General features: G+C 36.1%; 1 pseudogene; it reads right to left on the reverse strand.

Annotated features, from left to right (window-relative positions):
* Positions 1-24,293: 24,293 nt before the first annotated feature.
* LOC149174029 (uncharacterized protein At2g34160 pseudogene) lies at positions 24,294-24,716 on the reverse strand (annotated as a pseudogene).
* Between the last annotated feature and the right edge of the window lie 282 nt (positions 24,717-24,998).

Consider the following 24,998-nt stretch of genomic DNA (forward strand, 5'->3'; position numbering starts at 1 on the left):
GGAACCATAGAAAAATTAAAAGCTAGATTGGTAGCAAAGGGATATTCACAAAAATAAGGTATAGACTATGAAGAAACCTTCGCCCCTGTAGCTAAACTAAACACTATCAGAATGTTAATTTCTTTAGATACTAAGAAACATTGGATGATACACCAACTAGATGTAAAGTTTGCATTTTTAAATGGAGAACTAAAAGAGGAGGTTTATTTAAAGCAACCTGAAGGGTTTGTCCAAAAAGGGAAAGAACATTTAGTCTGTAGATTGAAGAAAGCACTTTATGGACTAAAGCAAGCACCTAGATCTTGGTATGAAAATATTGACTCATTTTTTCTGCAAGTTGGCTACAACAGAAGCAAAAATGACCCTAATCTTTACACCATGCAAGATGAACAAGAGCACATAGTGATGATTTCTCTGTATGTAGACGATTTGATCATTACAGGTGATGCTACATATCTGATCAAAGAAATCAAGCAACAGATGTCACAGGTATTCGAAATGAAACACCTTGGAGAATTAAGACACTGTTTGGGTCTTGAGATCTAGAGAGATTCAGGACAACCATTTTTGTCCCAAGGAAAGTATGTCAAAGGCCTGTTAGAGAAATTTAGGATGGATCAGTGTAAGCCTACAGTATTACCATTACAACAGAACATCAAACTACAGAGAGAAGATGGCTCAAAGGAGGAAAATGTGGCACTTTACAAACAGCTGGTTAGGATTCTAATCTACCTAACCACTACTAGACCAGAGTTGGCTTATGTAGTCAATGTGCTAAGCCAATATATGTCCAAGACACTTGAAAGCCATTGGAATGCAGCAAAAAGTGTTTTGAGGTATCTACAAGGTACTGTAGATTACGGTATTATTTACACTAACTCTTCTGATGTTAGATTAACAAGATTTGCATATTCATATTGGGCTGGAAATGTAGAAGATCGCAGATCCATAACAAATTATGCATTCAGCATTGGATCCGAGGTGATCACATGGAGCAGCAAGAAGCAGAACATAGTCTCCTTGTCCTCAGTGGAAGCAAAGTATCAAGCCATGTGTGCAGCAACGTGTGAGGCAGTTTGGTTGCGGAGACTTCTCCAGGATGTCGGGGAAGAACAGATAGACGCAACAACAATCAGATGCGACAATCAGAGTTCAATCAAACTTGCTAATAATCTGGTGTTCCACAAAAACACTAAACATATTGATACACAATTCCACTTTGTCAGGGAGAAAGTGCAATCCAAAGAAATCCATTTGGTATATTGTAATACATGTGATAATGTTGTAGACATTTTCACTAAGCCTCTTGGCAGGATTAAGTTTGAAATGTTTAGGGAGATGTTAGGCATATTTGTGAACCCCTTCTCCATTAAGGGGGAGTGTTGAAGATAATGGAGAATATCCTAGAATAGTGTGAGTTGGTTCACGTGACCTCAGGATAGGAATTAGTTTCTATTTCTTAGGTTATTGTTTTAACTTCCCTAAAACCATGATTACTATATAATGTGTGATGTACATGAACAATGTAGAGCGTTCTGCAGAGCTAGACTCTCTGGGTTCAGACTCTCTTTCGTAGAGCTGACCAATGGGTTTTATTTATTTTAATACAACATTGCCATTTTTATCAACCATGGGCCCTTTTTCCTTCCTAGGTATGATGTTGAGGAAGAACCATCCACTAGATGCATCCATCCTTCCCCTCATACCCTCAGGTTTGTGAATACAATCACTCCATTGAGCAATCGATCTGTTGTCCCCTTTTGTGTTTCAAGTCTCCTTTCTCCTCTCATCATGACCTTGTGATAAGGATTTATTGAGAGTGATCATTCATTCCACCCCTCACTTCTATATTGTTATAAAACTAGCTTACAAAAAGATAGAAAAAATAGATCAACGCCTTAGAAATCAGCCTCTTCGAGGGGGAAACCTCCTTTACATTACACAAATGAACAATTCTTGGATGATACAAATGACAAGACCTTCTTTCTATATATAGGAAGTCTAAGGGGTCATAATATAATTAGAGCCGACATAAAAATAATAATGTAAGGGCACAACAATAACAATAGTGGGCTTCTATGGGGCACAATAATAACAATATGGGACTACATGGGCACAACAATATAATAAGAAAGTTGCACTAATAAGGGGTTACACTAGTAGTATAGGGACCTAACATGCCCCTCTCCTTCAAAAAGTGTTGTCCTCAACGCTTGAGTAGTTCTACATGCTTCTATATAAAATTCTCGTCCTCCCATGTGGAATCTTTAGCAGGTAAGTTCTTCCACTTGATGAGATACCCTGAAATTGATCGATTTCGTAGTTGTTGGGTTCTTGTTTCCGTGACTGCTTCAGGTTCCAATATGATTTTTTCTTCCTCATCAAGTTCCTACAATACTGTTTGAACTAGGAGCTTGTCACCTATAACCTTCTTTAAGTATGAAACGTGGAAAACTAGGGGAACTCGGTAAGACGCGGGAAGCTCCAATTTGTATTCCATAGTACCAATCTTTTCCAACACCTTGTACGGACCATAATACTTTAGTGATAATTTATTATCCTTCTTACCTTGCCTGAGGGACATTTGTTTGTATGGTTGTAGCCATAAAAATACTCAATCGCCTACATCAAAACTTCTTTCACTGTGATGTTGATATGCCTATCGTTTCATTCGATTCTGCACCAAAGTGGGGTTATCCTTTAAAAGTTGGAGAACTTGTTGTTGATGCTCGATGTGATCTTTCACTACTTGAATCTTTTCCTTCTTGATATGTCCTTCTATCTTGGGAGTTTGAGGAGTGGTAATTCCTGCAAATGCATTACAAGATATGGTCGGATTCATTTCTTGATGCTCGATGTGATCTTTCACTTCTTGAACCTTTTTCTTCTTGATATTTCCTTCTATCTTGAGAGTTTGAGGAGTAGTAATACCTACAAATGCATTACAATATATAGACGGATTCATTTCTTCTTTCTCTAGGGTTGTTTCCTGGTGTATATCCTCTTCTTTTGATGTTTCTTGATCATTTTCTTCCTCCTCTTTACAATCTATGTAAAATAATTTCTTCTCGGCACACTTATGACCTTTAGTGTATTTTCTATCACAACTATAACAAAGCCCTTTTTCTCTTTTTTCTTTCAATTGTTGTCGTGTAAACTTTGTAGGTTGTGGAAGGCTAGGAGAAAAGAAACTTCCATATTTATAGTCATGAGTGGTAGGATTCCCTATTTCCATAATTTCGCTTTCAATTTTTCTTGCCAACCTGAATGCCTTCTCCAATGAATCAAGTTCCCAAAGACGAACCTCATGTTGAATTTTATTCTTTAAAGTCCCTATGAAGACATCAATCCTTTGCTAATATGGAATATCATTTACCCTTACATTCAATTTTTGGAAGTCCTCAATGTGCTCTACCATTGAACCATTTTGTTTGTGATTTATCAATTGGCAAAAGAAGGTGTTACTCTTTATATCCTCATAATGTGCTATCATTTCTTCTATGAAAATTAACCAAGTGACAAGTGATTTACGAGGAAAAATTCCTTTATACCATAAAAATTGATTCGGTTCTAAATATAAAGATGCAATATGTACCTTTTGTAACAGTTGTACACCATGTAGATCAAAATATTGCTCCATCTGTAGTATCCAATTTACCGAATCCTTGTCATCAAACTTCCTCATATCATTTTTTCTTGATTTTAGGAGCTCAATCTTAAATCTTTTGTATCTCTGTAATTTTGGATTTCCAAGGTCTGAAATTGTATCCTGCAATAGCCCTCTGCGTCCTCTTTCCAATGCCACCAATCTGATTGAAATTGGAGTCTCCAAGAAAGATTTATGCCCAATCTCCCAAGATGACCTACTTATATACTTTTTCAGTAGAGCGAACTTGTACGAAGTGACACGTGTTACTGTTTCGACCTTTGGACATGAAAACAATACACAAAAAATTAGAATTTGTCCTCTTTTTGTAGCTACTTATGAAATTTCAATCTGCAGCTCAGAAAGAAAGTTATGACGATTTCCCCCGGTCACATGTTTGGGATGTAATTCAGGAGCTTGCTGAAACCTTAAATGTCTTGAATTGTATCTCCGAAAATATAGCGAAACAAGATCTGAAATTCGAGCCCGAGCTTCACCACGATTGCGTCTCAAATGGGTTTTAATTTCATATTCTGAAACTTTGTAGAAAACAAATTATACTGACAATGACATGATGAACTATTTGAGATGGAATTCTGGAGCTTGAAAAAACCCTAATTTCCTCAGAACATATCTCCGAAATATAGCGAGACAAGGTCTAAAATTCGGACCCGAGGTTCAAAATGATTTTATCGCAAATGGGTTTTTTTATCTTCTGAAACATCGCAGAAAAAAAGTTATAGTGAAAATTCCACGAAAACCTGTTTGGAGCAGCGAAACCCTAGAATCCAAAGCTCTGATACCAAATGTTATGAAACTAGTTCACAAAAAGATAGAAAAGATAGATCAATGCCTTAGAAATCAGCCTCTTCGAGGGGGAAATCTCCTTTACATTACACAAATGAACAATTCTTAGATGATACAAATGACAAGACCTTTCTATATATAGGAATCTAAGGGGTCATAATATAATCAAATCCGACATAACAATAATAATGTAAGGGCACAGCAATAACAATAGTGGGCTTCTATGGGGCACAATAATAACAATATGGTGACTACATGGGCACAAAAATATAATAAGGGGGTTGCACTAATAAAAATAAGGGGTTACACTAGTAGTATAGGGACCTAGCATATATTGACTTATTTTCATTCTCTTAGGGCTTCCTTTCACCTCGAATTGAGATCATATATTCCCACCTCCCACCCACTTCATCCTCTGTGTGATTGTGTCCACATTCATTTTAGGATTTTTAACATGAGTAATCATATTGGTAGACATATGTTTATTGATATGATGATATGTTGGTTGCACTAGATTTATGATTACACTTAGTATTAGCCTTATTATATGCATGTGAGGGTAGGATGCATTACATGTTGATTTTTCTCATTAGAACTAACATCATATGATATTATCATGATAGATTAGTTGCTTTTAGATTAAACTTGCATTGAAAATGATTTTTCTTTCTTGATTTATATGGCCTATTACTAAGCATGGGTGATCATAAGACACCGCAAAAACATGTTGTCCCGTGTGCTTGGTCTTTGATATGTGCAGGTAACAGGTCTATGATACCAAGAGATTACAAGTGTTCTCATGACCTCCCATCTGAGTAACTCTGCACACTGTTTCGAAAGCTCCCAGTTGGCGCCAGAGCTTACCCACCACCTATGGGTAGTATGCATAGGAGAAATTTTTTTCTCCTAAATGGCCCTCAGCCAAAAGCTAGCAACCCTTTATAGCCACAAGATAGCTCGATGTGCCATTTTCTCCACCACCTGATCCAACCATGTGGTCCCTCACCCATCTGTTATGAATGTATGTTTGAAGGTGGGCCTCCTGACCCCAAATGTATGATTTTTCATTGGTTTGGTTGAGTAATTTTGTTTACTTTTCATAGGTGCTTGTGGCATGGATTGATGGGGGATTTGGAAGAAAGAGTGGGCTAGGTCTATGATCTTGTCTCCTCCACCAGATTTGGTGTTTAGCATTGTACCTTAGTCTCGTGGGATCTCATTTATTTGCCACCAAATTTAGAGTTGGCATTACATGGGAAATCTTGATTTTGGTTGTGTGGTCCCACTTCCTGACACCATATACATCACCCCCTTCCACTCATTTTGACCCCATTCAGCGTTTTCCCCATCTGGGTCCACATGTGTCCACACAAGGTTAGCCTCCCCTACCCCTTTTGCACACCTTGAGTTGTTCCTGGAACAATTCCCTAGAGGTTGATGCAGCTAAAAATAAAAGAAAAATCTTAATTTGGCTACTATCAACATAAAAATATACCACAAAATGCAAACGATGGTCAGGACATACAAAATTAGTACGTGGGCAAAATCCAAACATAAGCTCTACCCCTCATATATTTCCATCACCCTGATTCCTATGGGCCCTAGATGAGCCCCCTCCACATTAATGAACCCATGATTGTCCCAACCCCGGGTGGAAAATGAAATGTCCCACCTTAAAAGGGGGTATACACTGCGTATACCACACACCATGCTCACATCACTTGGAGCCCCAAATAGTTATGAAGAAAAATCAATAAAAGGAAAAATGCATATGAATAATGGTGGAAAAACAAAGGTTTGGATAACTTATGTACCATGATTGCTCCCTCGTACACTCATATACCCAAGTGTTGGCTTCTCTCGTTACAACTACCCTTTGTCCCATAACATGTGGCTTGGATCCTTCCCTTAACCCACATTATGTTCCATTATTATATCACTTGCCACCTTCCACTTTATGTATCTACCATGGACATACCACCCCTTTAAAAGATGAAACCACCTAATAAGGTCCTTGGTTAAACCCCTTATTGAGGTTGGAGACACTTGTACATGCTAAAGCCCACTATGGAAGGGCATGTCACCATGAAGTTCCCCATTGATGCCATGATTTGTAAATGCTTTTGCTTGATAATTCTAATGATTTCTTGTATTGGAAGGCAAGGGGACGCATTGGATCTTATGCAAGATTGCAGGTGAGTCTCCATTTGGGAATTGGTCTTCCTATACGAGGTCCTAGTCCACTAGAGGGCCACATTGACACTTGTAGGGTGAGAGTTGAGAGACATGGGCCTCCAACATAGCAAATATTACTTCATGGATCCCCAACAATGCTCATGGATTGCTCGTGTTCCACCTTTTTGGATGAGGGTGATACACCTAGTTCACCATACCCAGTCGGCTCCACACTTGCACCATACACTTGGCAAATGTTCCAAGGTCCATAGGATCTCTCTCGTTGTAGAGGGAGGGCTTATGTCATCAATATATCCCTTAGAGATAGTTCACATGCATTTTTTATCCATTTGGAGAGCCATGAGGATGTCCTTGCGCCCCCACACTCACTTGGGAGCACTACATGTTCTTGCTTGGAAAACAAGGGGCCAACCCCTTGTCCACTATGTTTGGAGTCCATTTCTACAACATGGCATCCATTGGACTTCATTAGGCCTTGTCAAAGGCCCAACGACTCACTTTCTTGATCATTCGATCCTCTTGAGAGGCTTATTCTTGTATTATTGAGCTATTTGGTGGGCTTATCACCAAAAGTATTGTTATTATGCACATTATTTTATTTTAGGGGCTCAATTAGGCCAATTTAGCTAAATCTAATTCATTAGAGAGTGTATAAATAGAAGTGAGATGATTCATTTTCATCATCATCACTTGGATTGGGTTATTTTCTCTTGTGAAATTTTCATTGTCCCTTTTGGAGGACGACTTTGGATGTTATGGATGAATTTTGATGTTTGGATATCTCTCTCTTGTCTTCGATCTTCATTATTGGCATAATTTGATGATTGGATATACTCTTTTATACATGTAAGTACTCTTTTAATGCTTATTCTTGTCATTTACTTTTGTCACATGAATGTTGCTAGGATATTCACTATACAAGTCTGAAATTTACTACTGCTCTATATGAAATTGTGGTAATTTTTGTTCTTTATAGTATTGCATCATGTAATGGGCCATGTATGAATGGGTGAATGTTCCTACAGATAATTTATGTTAAATACATCTCGATAAGTCACCATTTATTGCAAATCGAAGTATAAAGTCTTTGCAGCAGTTGTTCTCATGTTCTAAATGTCATGCGAAGTTGGTGAAGGCCTCCTTGATTGGGTGAATTCTTCCCAAACCATAAATTCTCCTTGACTCCATCTCTCCCAAAGGACAAGGCACTAATCCTCGATTGGTGATCATTTTCAAATGTTATTGTTTTCACCTCCCTCTTGTTATAGGTCTAACCTACATAGGTCACCTAAGGCATCAATTATCTCACAATCTAGCCATCCAAACACTTCGATTTTTGGTCTATAACTGCACTACAATTTTCTCTAGAGGCCCTCCATATTTGAAGCAAAGCCAACGGTTGGATCTCGAGATATAGTAATACCAAGATCAAGGAGCATTTATTGCCCTAGTTTACCTTGGCTAGTGTCCTCATTAGGATCATTGAATTCAAATCTCAAAGAAAATTTATCCTTTGATCCTCTTCCCCTCGCTAATTAGGTTAAGCCCCTCACTGGGTGATCAACTCCATACCCTTGACTTAATTTTGGATCTGCTTGGTCCCATGTGGTCCCACAACCTTTTGATACCAATTCCACAAAGATCACACAAAGACCAATTCTCCATAAGTATTTCTTGGCCTAGGAATCACCTTTGCAAGATATATTCCCAAACCCTAGCCTTGAGAATTCTCTTAGCCCTTCCCAGAGAGCATATCACCTTGCTTCCCGAGCAAGAAAGCTATATAATTGAGTCTCTTGTGAATAGGCCTTAGGAATCACTAGTTGCCCTCTCATTGTTCCATTCATCTAGTGATTCCCCTTTATACTGGGTCTCCTCCCATCAGTGAAATTTTGTAAAGAGCAAGGAGCTTTAGTTGAGGTGGCAGTGGGTTATCACTCCATTGTTTCCCTAGACCTAGTAGTTGCTCCATAAGATCTCCTTCTAGGACCACTGCTAGTTTGAGAGGTAACAAGTCCTACTAAGGCACTTATGTGGATATATTTAACCTTGTTATTAGGCTTCTCTTGTGAACAGTTTGGTCATGTGATCTCAACCTGATTTGGAGCAGATATTGGGCTAGTTTTTTTAATGAAACTTGGAGGTACTCTTGTTGCAATCCTTTGGCGAAGTCCTGAAGATTTTTTAAGTCTCTTTGGATCAACTACTGCTAAATATATATATATATATATATATATATATATATGTATTAGAGGAATTTTTTGAAGCATTCTTAAATCCCTTTCGAAGCATATTTGGTGCAAAGCCTAAAGGAGAATTGAAGTAGACTTTGAGACATTTGGAGCAACCCCTTCTTGAAAATTCTTGATGATTTTTGAAGTAGACCTTTAATCATATTGAAGCAGCCCTTTTTTGGAGCATACATTAAGGATTTTGAGTTGAACTGGAAGTCCTCCCTCTAGCAGACTTGGAGATCTCTTGAAGAAGACTTGAATTTGATTTTGGAGCTGAACTTCAAGACTTTCTTGTTGCATACATAGGAGCTTCCCTTGAAGCCTTTCTTGAAACAATCTTGAACCACATTTGAGCAGAGTTGGAGATCTCTTGAAACAAACCTTGATGACCAATTGGAGCAACTTCTAAAAGTAACCTTGGAGCAAATTTTGGACAACATTTAGGAGAAGGATTGTTGAACCCCAAAATTGCTTCTTTTTGACAACTCCTTTTCACTCCATTCCTCCCTTTTTACATTCATAACTCCAATTTGGGTATCAGTTTACAAGGTTGATAGCATAGAAAGTACATAATCATCTTCCATTTCATAAATATCATGTCTTTATTATTTAACTCAATATTTACCTGAGCTACTGAATTACAACGATTCTACAGCTGATGTATGTTTCTACAGCTAAGTCCGAGGTTTGATGGGTTGTGAAGCTTCAGCCAAAGAGCAGGGTATATGGGCAGATGGAAATTAGTTGGTACAACGATGTTTTCCTATTCTCGTATCCTCGATCAATAAAGAAGACACCTTAGCAGCTCGGTCAAAGCAAAAGTCAACCACCATAGAAGGCGAACCAGGTGAGCGAGATGCAGATTTTTAGCCTCATGATTTGCTGCGTTGATAGCAAATCATGAGAAGATCACGATATACTATATTTAAAAGTTAATTATAGCTAATATCGATTAAGCATCAGGCGTAATACTTTGAAACATTTAATGTGAGGAGTTATATATATATGCCTCTCAACATAGCGAAAACAGACTTGGAATTTTATGTTATAGACATTGTGTTTTAATATAAACTCGGTTTCGTTCTTAATTCTCTATTGTGCAATTCCAATGCGTGGTTAATTATCTTGTGAAGGCATTATAGTGATACCTTCTTCTCGTAAGAGGGCCCCCTCAAGACAGTAAGGCTTTCTTTTATTTTCAATTAGTATTTTATTTTGTGTTTCCTGTAGGAAATAATTGTTAATTCATTTAATCGCTGAATTTTGTAATTTTGAGTATAAGTTTCAAATTTTTTTGGAGCAAGTTTATCTAATCATTTTGTTGTTGAGTGAAGCGATATCTCATGTGCACATGGACAAAGTACAAGTTAACATAGATTAGAAGCATAACTTTACATTGTAGTGATATAAATAGGATTTTCATTTGCAGAGTTAATCCTTCTTTCTGTTAAACTAGATTTATTTATAGTGTGATTTTATTGCAAGTGTGATTTCCATTTAAGCAAGTGTGATTTTATTTATAAGCAAGAGTGATTTCATTTTAAATCAAGTGTGTGAGAGATTTTCTTTCAAGCAAAGTGTGAGTGATTTTATTTTTAAGTGTGAAGCAAGTGTAAAGTTTATTTCAAGAAGCGTGTGATATTTCTTTTAAGCAAGAGAAATAGAATTGATTCCCTTTTATATGATCTGAAATGATCATATGTTAAAACTGAAGTAGAATTGATTATGCCAACAGTGAAATGAATGTTAACTTAAAATGTTGAAACCGTGATAACTGCTTGAGAAGAAAAACTTTACGACAGGTGATAAACATAAGCAAGATGCAAAACAGAAGTGAAAACAACAAATACACAGTAATACCAAACAGCAAGATTGATTATGGAGTTCGTCCCTGATGGACTACATCTCCATGTACGCTTTCAAGATGGGCGACCGCTTTATTAGGATTGAATGTGAGAAGGTCGATTACACAGCAAATTGACCAAACTAAATGTGCACGGATGCACTTCTGGTCACTGTCATAGGAAATCTCTCTGAACCAGCTTTCCAATGCCTATCACGGTTCCCAATTCCGACTCCTAATGCTCCTGTTACACTGAAAACAAAACAACCTATATCCTCCAGAATCTGCATACAAAACTCAAAAATCACTCCTCCTTCCTTCAATGATCGAATTGAGGATTTATAATGCTTTGGATGCATTCTAATTTCTTATGCCCAATATTGGCATGAATGGCTAGCAAAAAAGGTTTAAGGGTCTCGGTTTTATCATGGTTGAACACCTAAGGGTTAGGTTCCATTGACATCGAATTAGTTTAACCCAAGAATACCTTCCAAAAACACAAAAATAACTTTGGTTACACATAAATTGCAGGTGGTTAGCAAATGGCGCGGAAACAACTTAACTGTTCCATGTGAATAGGACTACCATGCCACCTAGCCGTTATCTTCGACGGTTCCGGCGCGAACACCTGGCGGACAACTCACTGTGGTTTTCCCTATTCACATGCTAACCAAAACTCCTATTGCTCTGACGGTTAGTTTAAGTTGTAACTCCTGACAGTTAACACTGCATATGGTCACATGTGTTATAACCCCGATGGTTTAGGCAATCTTTGCTGCGGTTAAGCTCTAACATCTCTGCTGCGGTTTATCCATAGCCATGTTCACATGCCTTCTCCGTACAATTTAGTTCCACGGTTAAGTCCTTATGGTTTAGGACTGATATATGTTTTATTACATAGATTTGTAATGTATTACATAGGCCGAGAGGGTTATAACATTTATGTATTTGTAATATTTTTTAATGTGTAATGCAATAGCCCAAATGGGTTTAGGTTTAATGTATTTATAATACATGGGTTTAGGTTTTGGTATAGGTTAATGGGTTTAGATATAGATTAGGGTTTTAGGTCTTAGGTCTTAGTCCTTAAGACTATACATCATTTTGTTCTTAAATAACCCTTTTCACAATCAATTGTCACAAAGTGACATTCAAACCCACATGATGACAAAACCCTTGTCGACAAACAAACTTTGCAAGGCGGATGACCATCCCACATCGACAAACAATATCCTGGTGGAACTGACAACAATCACATGTCGACAACCATGTATCAAACCATATCACCATGAAAACCATATACAGTACCAGACAACCTGAACCATAAACATCATTGTCGAAGCTGACGACACCGGACTTGAACGCTGACGATGAAAGTGAACTTGTGCAACTAATCTGACAAGATACTCCTGTATCACTTTTTATGAGTGATTTATTTACTTACATAGTTGTAGAGAAACATGTGCATTTTGATATCTCAAATTAACTTAGGAATTGTGTGAGTGACAAAGACTCCTAACACATATAGTGCACACACATTTCATCAGTTTACTAACCCTGGTTAATAATTCATGCAAGTAATTTAACATCAATTAAATTACCAAACATTTTGACGTTGTTGTCGGGGAAGTGTATATAGGAGTCTTTTTTTTTTCATTAAAAAATAATAATAAAAATGATTTGCATAGGGAAAGAGATTCTAGAGGTAGATTTGCAGGTAAAGGTAGGAGTTCAATTCCAACATCATCGCTCACCCCACCACAACCTCGTGGTGCCACACCATCCACCCAAACTCATATTCCATCAATTGCAGGCAGACATAGACTCCCTAAGGTACTTAGCTATTAAATCCAACCTAAGGATTCACCAAATTTTTCAACTGATGTTGTATTAGAAGAAGAAAACCCTACATCCGCAACTGAAGGAGTAATTTTTCTATCTTCAACTAAAGAACAACTTCTAAGACAAGATCTAGAAATCCCTAGTGAATAGGAAGAAGAAGAAACATATTTTAGCATTCCATTGATAGAAGAACCAGAAGAGCTAGTGGAGGAACTAGAAAATCCAGTTTGGAACCTTACATTAGTTTTGAAGAATCTACAATGGAAAGAGAATGTGAAGGGGAAGTACATAATGTAAATGATGAACAACCTAGGATTGGAGGTGGAAGAAGAGGAAATAGAGGTGGAAGAGGTGGAGGAAGAGGAAGAGGAAGAGGAGGTGGTAGAGTAGGTCCAAAACCTTTTGGATTTCCCATCCTCGACGAAGATACCACAGCCACAATGAAAAATATGTCACCCTCAGTCCTTCCTAATTTCCATGGATTAAGAAATGAGGATCCTGAAACATTTCTCTTTGATTTGAATTTTTGTGTAGATCTTATGACTACTTTCTTGATACTCAAAAGTTGAAATTGTTTCCAGCCACTCTTAAGGATGCAACATTAAATTGGTTTATGGGCTTACGAATACATTCTATAAGAACATTGAAAGAAATGAAAACTACATCCTTAAAAAAATAAAAGGGTTATTATATGCCTCATAATCTTAAAGATAAAGTTTTTAAAATGATGCAAAAAGAAGATGAAAATATTGAAGATTTTGTTGAAATAATTTCTTATAATGTAAAAAGGGCTAAAATGCATATTCTAGATGAAGAAGCTTTGAAAGTTGTCTTACTAAAATCTATTAGAGATGAGTGGATAGACCTTCTCAATCTGATGGGTAAAAGAGATAGTTCTTAGCTATAATTTGGAGATATTTGTGAGTTATGCATACACATTTCAAGAGGAAAGGAAAGAACTGGGAAAATTCTAAAATATCTTGTTATGTCTAAGATTAATCATTACTGGAATTTTGAGGTCTAAAATGGACCTCCTAAGGAAATTATAAAATAATAGTGGAAATATTAAAATAAGATTACATTACATCATCAAATTTTAGAGGGAAAAAAGAAAACAATTATTTTTTCAACTCGTATTTTCGAGCAACAACACTTGTTGGATGTTGAATTTGATTCATCATCCAAGCAGTACCCATGTTGCATACTTTTGATAGACCTTTCTAAACGAAAAATGAGAAATACATGAAAAACGTGATTGCAATAACATTTTTTTCATGTATTTCTCATTTTTGGTGTAAAAGGGTCCATCGAAAGTATGCAACATTGGTACTCCTTGGATCGGGATTTAAATTTTGCATCCAACGAATATTCCCACTCAAAATTTGAGTAAAATATTAGAGAGATAAATTTAAAATACGAGCTGAAAAAATACATTTATTATTTTATTATTTTTTATTATTTTTACTCCAAAAACGGCAAATCATCTCCCATGTTTGACATCATCATCTACTGGTTCTTATTAAGTTTATTTTGGTTGTACATTTTTCTTAGGAGGCCGATTTTAGACTTCAAAATTTCCCTAATGAAATGCAGTTGGGACAATAAGTAGGGTTGAAATAGGCAATTTGCTTGACAACTTTAAAATCGATATTTTGGGTAGTCTTAGTGAACAAATAGATGCCCTTAAAGTACAAAACAACCAAAAAGCTGAAAATGTTGCATTATCTATCTTTTGTCCAAAATATAGAAAGAAACATGCCTTCAGAGAATGCCCTCTTGACTTAAAAAGTGTAGAAACATGTGTCATATGTGCAAAAAATCACGATACAAAGGAATGTCCATCAATACTAAGTCTTAAATTTGTATATCAAGAGGAAGTAATGCCAAATCAAGTAGAACCTCTTTGTTTTATTACCAAGAGACCATGGCAAAATCCACAATCAAGTATGACCCAAGGTTTCAACACTCAAACATATACACAACCATCACAGAGTAATTAGACTGCACCCATGCCTTGGCAACCTTGGACTCAACCTTGGGCACAAGGATGGAAAACTCCTTATGGAAAATATTTTCCACCACAATATCTTTCCTCATCATGTTCAACTCTCTCAACCACAAAATCTAAACCCACAACTTTCACTACCATTTCCACAAAATCCAAATCAATTGTTTGCTTAGCCACTTCCAAATCCAAATAATAAAAATTCAGTGTGTTTACAACATGGAAGAACAAAATTTCCAAACTTAAATGATAACTCCATTAGATCTAAACAATGTCCAACATAGATCTGGTAGAGTATTGAAAAAGAAGTCACCATCCGTTGTTATCCAGGAGTCTGAAAAAGATGACCTCTTTGAGAAAAAGACATCTTCTCATCAAAAGGAAAATTCTCGCATACAAACCACCTCTGCACATTCTGATGATATTCCAATAAACTCAACTCCTATTATAGAACAACCTTAAATTTCTATTCAAAACCCACCTTTCCTTGAAAGATTGAAATTTGATAAAGGGGTAGAAAAAAATATTGTGTTGCCTGATTATGATATGAAAGATGAACTGAATAAACTTTGTATAAAAATTCATTTGTTACAAGCTATCAAAGAAATACCAATATTTGCAAAGACAATCGGGGAGTTAAGTTTTAAAAAACTAGGAAGAAAAAGGAAATAAATTAAAAGAATCCAGTTAGTTGGAAAATTTCAAGATATCATGATGGGAGAGACAACAGTTCAAAACTATCTACTCGTTGTGAAAACACACATCAATGATGTTGAGATTCCAAACACATTGATTTATTTAGGAGCAATTATCAACATCATGAGTAAACAAACTATGGATCAATTGAAACTTCATAATCCTTAGATTCTTGGGAATATCCTGTTGATTTTATGATCTTAACACCCAAAAATAATCTAGGAGGACACCCATTGATTCTAAGAAGACTATGGTTAGCTACAATTGATGCTTTTATAAGTTGTAGAACTAGTGATATGTTTATCTCTGATAGAAGTCCGACAAATAAATTCACAGTATATCCTCCTCCAAAAAAATGATATAAGTAGAAAGTGAAACATGGATAGATGTTGATAATGAAAACTTTGATATACGACCAATTTTTTGCCACTTCACAAATAGATGAAGAAGATCAAATTTTGAATTTAATAGAAAATAATGAATCTTCCTCATATTGTGAACAAAATCACAGTTTTCAAGAACAATGTACTATTGAATATCTAGCATCTCGTCAAATGGATTTACTTTTTATGGAGAAATTTGGCAATTATTTAATAGAATTTTTTCTAGGGAAACCTTTGAATATTAATGATAATCTGGAAGAACTCAAAATAAAGAATTAATAAAGGTGTTGCAAGAACATTCCTTTGCTTATGCGTGAGAATACACTGAAATGAAAGGAATTGATCCCAACACTTGTATGGATCATATCTATATTGAAGAAAATGTCAAACCAATCTGACAACCACAGAGGAGAATGAATCCAAATCTAAGGGAAATTGTTAAAGAGGAATTACAAAAATTGTTAAATGTGAATTTCATTTATCCAATATCAGACAGTCAGTGGCTTTCACCATTGGTAATTGTTTCGAAAAAGAAATAGAGAGTATGAATTGATTATAGAGAATTGAAAAAAACTACTTTAAAGGATCATTTTCCACTTTCGTTTATAGATCAAGTTCTTGACACCTTGGCATAAAAAAAATATTTTTCATTCTTGGATGGTTTTAGTGGATATAACCAGATCCAAATAGCTCCAGAAATCAAAATAAAACAACCTTTGCCTGTCCATAAGGAACCTATGCATATCGAGTACTTACTTTTGGGTTATGTAATGTTCCTGCAACATTCCAAATGGCAGTTCTAGCTAATTTCTCTTATCTAATTCGTGATTGTGTGGGAATTTACATGGATGATTTTACTGTCTATGGAAATTCTTTTGAAAAAACTCTTAAAAATTTGGAAAATTCTCGTTATGTGTAAAAAAAAAATCTTTCATTAAGCCATGAAAAATGTTTTATGATGTTTTCTGAGGGAATTGCTTTAGACCACCATATTTCAAGAGATGGAATCAAAATAGTGCATCTAAGGTAGAAGTCATTTCTAAATTATCAGTTCCTACATGTCAAAGGGATAAAAGTTTTTTTGGTTTTACTGACTATTATAGAATATTTATAGAAAACTTTACAAAGATTGCCACTTCACTTTTCAAATTTCTTACAAAAGATTGTGAATTCATCTGGAATTCTGACTACCAAAAATCTTTTGAAACATTGAAAGAAAAGATTTCTAAAATGCCCATTTTAAGATAAACAAATTGGAAACTACCTTTTCACATTTCTACTGACACCTCAGATACAACTTTAGGAGTTGTATTATGATACAAATATTTAACTCCTTATGCCATTTACTACACAAGCAAAAATCTGACCCCTGCAAAGTTGAATTATATTGTAACAAAAAAGAAGTTTTTAGCTATTGTGCATGCCATTAATAAATTCATACATTATGTCACTGGTTATGAAACTTACATTCACACATATCATTATACAATTAGATATTTAGTGAATAAATCAATTACCAATGGCAGAATTACAAGATGATTATTTTTATTACAAGAATTCAATATTACTATTTTGGATAGACTTGGAAAACTAATACAGTGGTTGATTTTCTATCTAGAATCCAAAATGATAATAATCATGTTCTTGTAGAAGATAATTTTCCTAATATATCTTTTTGCAGTATCTATTAAATCTCCTTGGTTTGCAGATATTGCTAATTATTTGGCTGCATGGAAGTTACCATCATACTTGTCTCTTCAAGAGAAGAAATGTTATTCAAATTAGTGCATCTTATTCATGGATGAATGAAGAATTGTATAAGACATGACCTGACTTAATCATTCGAAGATGTGTTAGAGAAGATGAAGTACCAGAGATATTAAAGATTTGTCATGATGTACCATGTGGAGGACACTTCGTTGATAAAAGAACTACTTATAAAGTCCTTCTCTTAGGTTATTATTGGCCTTCTCGTTTTACGGATGTCAAGGAATATGTAAGAGGTGTGACAGTTGTCAAAGAATGGGAAAACTTGTTCCTTCATATGAAATACCTTTACAACCTCAAGTACTTATTGAACCTTTTGAGAAATGAGCTTTAGACTTTGTTGGTCCAATCAATCCACCGTCAAGAAAAAAAGCCACATTCTTGTATGTACAGATTATGTCACAAAATGGGTAGAAGTTAAAACACTTCATTTTTCTATTGAAAATGTTGTAGTTTGATTTCCTTGAGGATATTTTCACTCGTTTTGATGTCCCAAGGGAAATTGTGAAGATCAAGGCACTCAATTTACATCCAAGTTGGTATAAAAGATAATGGAGGAGTACAAAATCAAGCATGGGAAGTCAACTCCATATCATCCACAAGTCAATGGACAAGTTGAATCTATCAATAAAGTAATTGAAGCAATTCTTTCCAAGACTGTGCATCTGCATAGAAGGGATTAAAAAAAAAGATTCCAAAAGCTTTATGTGCATATCATACCACATGGAGAAATACAACAAGACACGCTCCTTATGAACTTGTTTATGGAAAGCAAGTCATGTTTCCTATTGAGTTTCAGATAAAGACTTTTAAAACCACAGCCAAATAGGGTCTTGATCTATCAGAAGCCCAAAGACAAAGAATGGAGCAATTGAATGAACTTGATGAGATACTACATTTCTATTCATAAAACCAATATGTTCCAACAACAAAGATCCAAGTGGCATGATAAATTTATCAAAGAAAAGATATTTCAGTCTGGTGATTGAGCATTGTTTTTTTATTCAAACTTTGAATATTTTTAAGGAAAATTTCAAACTCATTGGCTTGGTCTTTATGATATTGAAACTGTTTTTTATAAGGGGGCAGTCAAAATCATAACCATTGATGAAGAAAAAGTAACCTTCCTTGTAAATGGTAATAGATTACGAATATATCATAAACCATTAACAAGGGAGGAATTCATAAGAAATCTGCAAGATAATGTTGATTTGAAGTTGGTCAAAGGAGATTCTTCTTCCTCTCCAACTTAGTCTTTTACTTTATTTTCAAAAAAATATTAACAAAAAAAATTACATAAACATGAAAATCAACATTGTTGGCATGTTTATACAGAAAATACAGGTTGAAAACCAAGAGTTCTTGGCAGCTTAGATTTTCTTTTCCCTATTCTAATCTCATTTTCTTTTTAACCTTCTTTTTCTTTTCAAAAATAAAGAAACTACGGAATTGTCAACAATATGTAATTCTAATAGAATTTTGCAGCTGACTTGGAAGATTGCGACCAGGGAAGATGAAGATTAGGGAAAAAGCAAATTCAATGAAGATTGCAACTGAAGCAACCTGACAACCTACAAAATACAAATCAAAATCAGTAAGACAAAGGATTAAAGGTATGTAAATATTAAGTTATATAATAAAGGTAGAACATTTGAATTATGAAATAAATGATGAGTAACCGTTTCTATTGCCATATTGAATAATGATTACCCTTAATTATTATCACATGGATTTCGTTTTAACAAAAATACATGTCTTGTCAACCAAGTTGGGAGTGAACCTTGATATAATTCAAAATTCACCCTCTCCTCTCCATTCATCATTCCATTTCATGTCGAGACACTTCCATTTCATTGAACTTGTTTTATTGTCGAGACCACCCTTACCTAGACCCTGATTCAGTCCATACTCAAATTTATTCCACCCCTTAACCCTGTCGAAATAGAAATTACAGGCTAAGCTTCTCTAACATGGGGATCATTGTAAGATTATAGTTGAATGGGGTTAAGTTTCTCGAAGGGTACCCATAGGTCAAACAATTTTTGCAATAGGCACAATAGTTAGAACTCGTGGAGAAATTCGATGGGCACAAGAAAGAGGTAACAAAGTCTTTCGCTAGGGCATACGATGGCACTGAAGCATAAATTGGGGACGTGAAGCTGGTTTGACATAGTATTTCATAGCTAATCGGAGAGAGCTGGTTCAAGAACAGAAAAATTGAAGAGAGAATGGAAATTTTTCCTCAAGAATCCAGGTATGGACATTTTTGTGTTTAAAAAGGGAATACCAATCACAACTTTGAAAAATAAATGGAGAAATTTGCTACTGATCATTCAAAAGTTTATAACTTGTGAAGGAAGATTCGGTAACATGTTCTTTTATCATGCACGTTTAATGATGAATTTTCCTTACGAAAATGAAATTAACCTACAATATTTCCTGCTTAGTAGCTTAAGAAAGATGGTTGCTAATACTCAAAGAAAGGTACAATCTATAGATAATGCCATATACCATTATGGCCTAATGAAAATCCTAATTGAGGCCCATCTGAAAAACATAGTAGATAATTGGGAAGATTTCTTGATTAGAAATCATTTTAAAGAAGTAGAAGAAAAAGAGCCTAGTGGTAAGACCAGACAGAGTAGAAGGAATGATCTAAAATGATCATAAGTTAAAACTGATGTAGAATTGATTAGCCATTATTGAATTGATTGTTAACTGAAAGTGCGAAAATCGAGGAAAACTGCATGAGAACAATACTTTACAACAGCTGATTAAACATAAGAAAGATGCATAACATAAGTGAAAACAGTAAAAACACAGCGATACAAGACAGCAAAGTTGATTACGGAGTTCATCCCTAATGGACTACATCTCTGGGTTCACTTTCGAGATGGGCGACCGCTTTATTAAGATTGAAACCAAGGAGTTCAATTACACAGAGAATAGACCAGACTGAATGTGCATGCAAACACTTCTAATCACTATCAAAAGGAAGCTCTCTGAACCAGCTTTCCAATGCCTATCATGGTTCCCAATTCCAACTCTAGATGCTCATATTACACTGAAAACAAAACTGCTTATGACCTCCAAAATCTGCATACAAAAACCAAAACCACTCTAATTTTTTTCATGGACAAAACTGCCTCTTATAGGCCTGCAGGTACATCAAAACCTCCTATGGCCTAAACTTGGCATGAACATGCTGCAATTTGGGTTGATTTGAGTCTCGGTCTAGTTGTTCAATGCCACATAGGATGGCTTTTAGGTCATCGAATTAATAGTTTTAACAAAACTTCAACAAAAAACTCATTTTGAACCGTATAATAAAATTTATCCGCTAGAAGCTTCCTGGGCAGGCGGAGGAGGTTGACTGCGCGCATGTGAGCAGGGCGGTCTAACCGTGGTCTGACATCTGGCGGTTATCCCGACGATTGCAGTCGATGATTCCGGTAGCAGCGTTCACATGCGACAATTGTCCGACGGTTTCCTCTGCGCGGTTAGGTTGTTTATAACCTCCGCTATAATGTTAACTTCGCGGTTAACATTTGATTGTTCACATGACAGGTTCTGTTGCGACTCTGATGCAGTTGATGTTACAATTAACTACTCACCAGGCGGTTAACAACTCCCGCTCACATGCCAACTATCCTGACGTGGTTTCCGCTAGCAATTATGGTTAAGAGCTTATGATTGCGGTTGGCTAATCATCCTGCTCGTTCACATGCACTGACCCTTTGCGGTTCCGTTGTGGTTAGAGGTGATGGTTAGGCCCTATGGTTGTAATTTATGCAATGTTTTACGATGTATTTACATGGCCGAGAGTTGTATGTTGGGTTTTATGTTGTGTGTAATGTTTTAACACAGATTTGTATTGTGATAGGTTGATAGGTTTAGGTGTTAGGTCTTTTATGTGTAATATTTAACACATAGTTTGCAATGTGGTGAAATTTGATAGGTTTATACCTAGATTGTATGGTTCATTAGGTATAGGTTTTAGGCTTCGGATTATGTGTATTAGGTTTTAGGATTACATTATTTTGTTGTTAAAAACCCATGTACAACACATTGTCACAATGTGACATAAAACCCAAATACATATCGTCGAAAAAACTTCTTTTGTGACGACATCACCTGACAACGAATCATATCGAACCCCTACAATGAATGACAAAACGCAAATCCTACGAGGCGAATAACAAACACATGTCATTAACCAAATCTTGGCAGAAGTGACGACAAACACATGTCGACAGCCAGGTACAAAACCATCACCATGAAAACCATTAACATCATCTGAACAACCTTAACCATCATAACACTATCGAAACTGAACAACACCGAAACTGAATGTTGTCGATGACACTGAACAGTGACGACGAACCTATGAAATTGATCTGACGAGATCCTCCTGAATTAATCCTCTCCACTTGAAAGCTTTTGGACCACAAGAGTTTGACTAAACAAATAGTCGATGAGGGTAGAACTCCCTCTGTTTCCACCTTGACCTAATTATGTACCAATACATTCGATCAATCACCTGCAAGTGATGACCCTTATGATGCTGACCATGGCACTTTTTGAGTCGATGACCAGTTCGATCCATCTGCAGTATGAACAACTTGCGACGATGGTCAAACATCTTGTTATGAACATGGCAATTGATTTCTTTCCATGAAGAACCATGAGTTAGTGATTCATAATCATCTTTGAAAACAGTCTCTACAGGATATTGTTTAATACTTTTGACATGTATTAACAATTTGTTTTGTAGAATAACAGAGACAAACAAAAATATTCTTGACATCAAACCAGCTATACTTTCCTGCTTCCTGTTTACTAAGTGAACTTGTTGCAATGAACCCATCAAGCTATAAGGTGAAATTTGTTGCAACTTAGTTTTGCTTTAAATGTATTGAATTAGTTGTTGATTTGTTTCAACCACTTTTCCTTTATTCATTAAATGGTGTTTCCATTGATTAGCACTTTCCCCTGATGCATAAGTTTCCCTTAGCTGTATTGGATACTTTGATAATGCTTTAGAAAAGGATTTGATATGAAAACAAATAGGTTTCCTCTCCACTTGAAAAGAGGTTTCCAAATTGTTCGAAACATGAAATGGTGACACAATATAAGAGAAATTTAACACTGACTTTCCCCAATACTGACTTGTATCCCTGTAACTGTTAATTTCCAAACTTGGACTGAATTGATTCATTCTGACATTAGGAAGAGGAGCTTTAGGCACAAACTGTAATTCATGTTGTATTCCCTGCTTATGAGTAAGATGTTTGGTTTGATATAGAACTGGAATAGTTTCTATCTCTTTAATCAAACTATCTTTAAGCTAAGACTCATAACCTGAACAAACATCATGTCGATTGTTATGTTGTCCTTTTACACACATGATTACAAATCTCTTATTTGAAATTATTAATCGCTTCATATTATTAGCATTAATATTCAAATGATTTTTACTTTGATGTGCCCTGACAATAAATTCAACCCCATCTTTCTTAAGGTGATATTTATGTTCTCTCCTATAAAATACTGCATCATAATCATAAAGATAAGGACTTCCTAAGACAACTCCACATATGTCTACTGGAACCACATCTAATTCCACTTCCTCAATGTAATTAGTTGTAATGGCAAATCTTAATCAACATTGTTTGGTGACTTTTATTTGAGTTGATTTATTTAGCCATCCTAATGGGTAATGCCTTGGATGATTCCGTGTTTCCAAACCCAAACTTTTAACAGAGATTAAATTCCCCTGTGATCCACTGTCAAACATTGTATCTATATTTGTATGCTTAGAAGTTATCCTTATATTAAACAATTCAACTCTTTTATCCTCATTTCAAGGATATGTTTGATGAAGATGCAATAATATTCGAACTTGAACTAGTGTAAAAAGTTTTACCTGTCATAACCATGGCAGTTATCCTCCTTTTATCACCTGAATCTAAACCTAGATCTTGTTGGACTGCTGCAATGGCCTTGTTTTCATCCTTCTCCTTAAGGAACTTTTGGGCTTAAGTTCTGGATGAAGTTTCCAACACTTAGATTCATCATGACCGATTCTCTAGCAATGAGAACAAGTAGGTCTTTCCTTTTGAGCTATCGCTGATTTTTTTCTCTTTGAATTATTCTTCCCTTTACCGTCTTTAGAATATTTGATTTCCAACTCTTTGGATGACTGCAATGAAAACTTGAATGGTTTTCCACCGGATTCAATATGTATGGCCTAAACACACACTTCATCAAAATCATCAGGATTAAACTGTTGGAAATATTGAGAGGGGGGGTGAATCAGTATTTCTTACTATTTTTTTTTTTTTTTTAATTGTTCTAGTGATTGCCAACAACCTATATAGATATGTATATGTATACATAGACCACAGAAATCAAACAGATAAATTTAATGCTTTTATTAAAACTCAAGACAGTGCAAAGAAATAAATACAATATAAGTATAAATCTGATTGTGAATAGTTTCCAAGCTCCAACTTCGACTTCAGTGAGGCTCCAACCTCCAGAGCACCAACTCTGTTTTGCAGTGGTTCTGCACTTAGGAGCACCTACCCCAATGACTTCAATCATGTTCGTTCTGAGGCTCCAACCCAACCTTGGTATAAATAGGTATGTTGCTGCACTCTATTCAGCTGAGGTTGTCTTACTCCTGCTCTCCTTCCTCTGCTGCTTCTGCTGCCTCTATAGCCTCCGCTACTTTTTCTGCCTCTTTTGCCCCTGCTACTTCTACTATCTCACCCTCGGGTTCTTCACCACCATAACCGCCCCAACAGTTCTCTGTTTCTATTTTTTATACATTCCCATGCCTTTGTCCATTCATTTCCGCTTACACCATCTCTTAGGCTTCCTCCTCAGTCGTTGTCGTTTCCTCTGACTCGCTTGATATTTCAGCTTCCCTCTCTTCAACAGCAGCAGCCATCAAATCATTGAACTGCTCTGATTTTCCCAATATTATTTCAACCTTTGCTTTCTGGATGGGACGGCCTCTTGATTCATCTCTCATATCAATGGTATATGTTGAGATTTTCTTTTCTGCAGCTAGACCATTGTTCTTCAATATCTCAGCAACAGTAACCATTGTGGCAATGGCCATTCCTAAAGCAGATAGCTCCACCTCTTCATGCTGTTGCATATGCCTCTTGGCGAGGTTGACATAGAAGAAGAGCGGCTTCTTGGTATTGGAGACTTGAATCCTATTTTTCTTGTGAACATCATTCAGATCCATGTTTCCAACTCGCTCAATGATTTCTTCCACGGCCATCGTTCCTATGCTTTGCTCTTCAAGAAATTTTCCCCTCTTAATACCTCTGCATTACTTCTCCGCCTCCACTGTTTTATTCCAAAGACCCACGTAATCGCGCCCATATTAGCCTCTGCCGCATTCGCAATCGCAGCCGTTGATCACCCTCATCCAACGGTTCCCGCATCACTACGGCCTTTTGCTTGCACATTAAACCTCGTGCATCTCCTCACCGTCCGATCAAACCCCGCCGCGATCGGACGGCAGTCGCACCTTTCCTCGCTGAAACCTACATACGGGTTA

The sequence above is a fragment of the Pinus tabuliformis genome, chromosome 4_1, assembly GCF_031772625.1.
Source record: "Pinus tabuliformis cultivar Carrire ecotype Pingquan chromosome 4_1, CPIR1, whole genome shotgun sequence".
Classification (NCBI taxonomy): Eukaryota; Viridiplantae; Streptophyta; class Pinopsida; order Pinales; family Pinaceae; genus Pinus; species Pinus tabuliformis.